The sequence below is a fragment of the Mus caroli genome, chromosome 7 (assembly GCF_900094665.2).
Source record: "Mus caroli chromosome 7, CAROLI_EIJ_v1.1, whole genome shotgun sequence".
NCBI lineage: Eukaryota > Metazoa > Chordata > Mammalia > Rodentia > Muridae > Mus > Mus caroli.
The window spans coordinates 18,197,928-18,202,341 of NC_034576.1; positions in this window are offsets into that span (position 1 = coordinate 18,197,928).

Here is a 4,414-nt window from a genome sequence, read left to right on the forward strand (position 1 = left end):
GTGGCTCAGTGGTAGAGCCCCTGCCTAGAATCCCGCAGTGAGGAGCTGGGGGCGTGGCTCAGTGGTAGAGCCCTTGCCTAGAATCCCCCAGTGAGGGGCTGGGGGTGTGGCTCAGTGGTGGAGCCTCTGCCTAGAATCCCCCAGTGAGGGGCTGGGGGTGTGGCTCAGTGGTGGAGCCTCTGCCTAGAACCCCCCAGTGAGGGGCTGGGGCGTGGCTCAGTGGTAGAGCCCCTGCCTAGAACCCCCCAGTGAGGGGCTGGGGGTGTGGCTCAGTAGTAGAGAAAGCTGCAAAGATTCTGACCCCAGACCAGATGCCTGGAAGACACAGAAAGCAGCCAAGCTGCCTGGAAAGGTTTAGACCACAGTCACTTGGAAAGGACACTCTCCAACATGCTGAGCTGCCTACAGGCTGTTCAGCGTGCTCCAGGATCCCAGCTTTGATGACCTGTCACCCATACTGAGGTGGGCTTTTTCGTGATGTAGCTGTCTTTGAGGCTTTTCTGCTCTTATAAGTAACCCTAATTAGATTCATTGTTCACCAAGTTAGACGTGGGTGGTATCGGTACTTTGACCTATCATGGGTTTCCTATCTAGGGTGAGTAGATATGTGTGTTGCATCTCCCTAGGAAAAGTTTTCTCACAGAACATCTTCACATGCACACACTTGTGTACTAATACCACATACATACACACATATACAATATTATTCTTATATTGATGAATATCTTGAATATTGATATGTTATTCTACAGCAATAGAATACTCGCATAACCCAGCAATTCTATCCCCAGGTTTGCACCCAAGAAAACTGAAAACAGACGGACAAATATTGATATATGAATGTTCACCACAGCAATATTTATCGCAGCCACAATATGTAAAGAGCCTGAACAGCCACCAACAGATGAACAAGTGGACAATATGTGATATATCTTTACAATGGAATATTATTCAGTCATAAAAAAGGAATACTGATATATACCTCAGCATGGCTGAATCTTAAACACATGATGCTATGTGAGTGATGTCACACACAGAAAAGGTCACGTGATCTATGAGTCCATTACATGGCATGTCTAGAGCAGGCAAGTCCATAGAGACAATCGGGGGGTTATTGGTGCCAGGTACTACAGGAAGGCAGTGCTAAAAATGCCTTAGAACTAGGTAAAGATTGCGACTGAACAGCATTGTAAATGTGATCCAATGCTTCTGGCTCACGCACTTCAAGATGATTAACTTCATGTTATATAAATTTTACCTCAATAAAACAATTTTAAGCAAAGGGCTAAGGAATAACTCGAATGAGAAGCAATGGTGGCTTTTACAGAGGTGGATGCAGTGGTTAGAATCTGCATGTGTTCTCAAGGTAGCAGTGGCAAAATTCACTGATGGATCGAATGGTGCACGTGGAAGGGAGGGAATGAGGAGAGTCTACAGTGATTCTGGAGGGGTTTTGAATCAGGAAAGTAGCTGTCAAGATGAAATTTCCACTTAGTAAGATGAGAGGAAGCTAGATGGCTGGGCAAAGCAGGGAGACTGGCTGTGGAAATGCTGGGGCTATCTAGTAGACTTCCACTGGAATACCAGGGAGTAAAGTGAGGATTACAGTTCAGGAGTGAGGTCCAGCCAAGAGTGGGGGGTGGGAGAGAAAGAGAGATAATGGGAGATATATTGGCTAGATTACATAGGTGATAGATAATAGACTATAGAGATATTAACATGTGACAGGTGAGACAGACTGATGGTAAATGATAGCTAAGAGAATAGATAGATGATAGATGGTTATAGAAGATCGATAGATGACAGATTATATAGCAGATACAGGAGATAATTGATGGTAGAATATATAATAGATAGAGATAAATAAATAGGCAAGTGTGTAGAAGAGAGAGATTAGAAAGATGGATGGAGACACTAGAATGGAAAGATAGGTGCATGGGTAGGTGGGTGGGTGGATGGATGAATGATACAAAACTGGTACTGGGAAGACATCTCAGTAGATAAAATTTTCTAAAAGATTTATTTGTTTTACTTTATGTATATGAGTATACTGTAGCTGTTGTGAGCCTTCATGTCGTTCTTGGGAAATGAACTTTTAGGACCTCTGCTCGCTCTGGTTGGTCCCGCTTGCTCCAGCCCAGAGATTTATTTTTCAATATACATAAGTACACTGTAGCTGTCTTCAAGCAGAGTCAGATTTCATTACCGGTGGCTGTGAGCCACCACGTGATTGCTAGGATTTCAACTCGGGACCTCTGGAAGAGCAGTCAGTGCTCTAACCTGCTGAGCCATCTCTCTGGCCCCACTTGCAACATTCTTTAGCTCACATAAAACACAACTAAGGTAACACATGGATGATGTCAAAGACTCGAAGACTGGAGAGATAACGATTCAGCACGCTGTGGTTGCAGTGATCCCTACAGGTGTGTACAGGTGAAGGGAGAGAGTTGCTAACATCAAATCCACCAGGGCCAGCAAGAAGGCATAAGTGCTAAAGGTACTTGCTGCCAAGCCTGACAGCCTGAGTTCGATTCCCAGGACCCACAAGGTGGGAAGAAAGAACCAACTCCCAGAAGTAGTCACCAAAGATGATAGCATAGACTAAACACCCACAGTCCTTGACAGTGAGAAAGGGGAGGTCTGCCAAAGAGACAGAAAACTCAGAGGAGTGAAGCTCTCACCCATACAACCAGGAGAAGTCGAAGCCTAATTCTGTACTTGCCTAATACACCAGTGACCCTAAGTTCAATCCCTAGCATTGCAAAAGATAAAAGGAAAGGAGGGAGATGGTGGGGTGTGGCTCAGTTGGTACTGTGCTTCCTAGAACCCACAGAGTCATGGGTTCCGCTCCAGGCACGGTAGAAACCTGGCATCTTTGCTTTCTGTTTCTGTGATAAACACTATGACTCAAAGCAACCTTGGGAGGAAAGGACTTGTTTGGATTATACATCACAGGTCACAGTCTATGGTGAGTCTCTGGTGAGCCTTAGCTTACCAGGGACCCCCTGAATGAACCACACAGAGCCGGGAATCAATGCAAACAGCAAGAGGAATTTATTGTTCCCGTGCACTGGGGCTGTCCCAGACCCAAAGGAGAAACGGTGACCCCTGGCGGGCCCGTTCCTGGAGTTTTTATATGGTTTCCAGGGGTGGAATAGAGCATCAGCAACTAGGCACAATATGATTGGCAGAACAGTGCGCCCTTTAATCTGCTCTGAGCTGACCTCTTAACTATCACAGAGGAAAGTCAGAGCAGGAACCTGGAGACAAGATCTGAAGCAGAGACCATGGCGGAGCAAAAAATGCTCAGTTTGCTCAGCCCGCTTTCTCATGCAAGCCAGGATCCCTTGCCCAGGCAGGGGTGGTACCACTAGGCCCTCTCACATCAATTATTCACTAAGAAAAATGCCCCAAAGACTTGCCCATGGGCTAATGTGATGATGGAGACAATTCCTCAGTTGAGGTTTCCTCTTCCCAGAGAATGCTAGCTCATGTCATGATGACAAACAACCCCCCCCCCAAAAAAAAAACCCAAAAAACAAAAAAGCACTCAGGAGCACACCAGGCATGGTGGCTTTTGCCTATAATTCCAGCATTTTAGAGGTAGAGGCAAGAGGATCAGAAATTCAAACATTCATAGTAAATTCCAGACTAGCCTGGGCTACATGAGACCCTGTCTCAAAATAAACAAACAAAAGCTCCGTTCTGCTTGTGGTGTTTCCTCCTTGTTCCTCATACCTCAGTTTCTCCACATTTGTAGAAGGATACACAGAAAGCCCCTTCCTCCACAAACCCAAGGCTGGAAGTACAGCCACAGACAGAACACCAAAGAGATGCTGCCACCCCCACCCCCATGTGCTGTGATGATTTACAGCAGCAAAGATCAGAGGCAGTGTCTATCTGCACATGGAATGACACAGAAAATATACAATGGAGTACTAGTCAGTATGGTGAGAAGCAAAATGTAGGGCTGAAGAGATAGCTCAGCGATTAAGAACACTCGCTGCTCTTGCAGAGGACCTGGGTTTGGTTCCCAGCACCACATGGTGGCTCCCAAACGCCTGTCACTTCAGTTCCAGGGCATCTGAACGCACATGGCACATGCACAGGCACAGGCACACGCACACACACACACACACACAGGAAAAATAAATAACCCATTAAAGAAAGGAGGTTGAGAAGAAAGGAGGGAGGGAGGGACAGAGGAAGGAAGGAAGGAAGGAAGGAAGGAAGGAAGGAAGGAAGGAAGGAAGGAAGAAGAGGAAGAAGAAGGAAAGAAAGAGAGAGAGAGATACAGTGGCAGATGCATGTGGTCACAGCATTTGTCAAGTAGACGCAGGGAATCTGGAGGAGGATCAAGTAGTAAGTTCAAGGTCAACTGTGGCTTCCAGAGACTGGGTTTCAAAAACCAAGC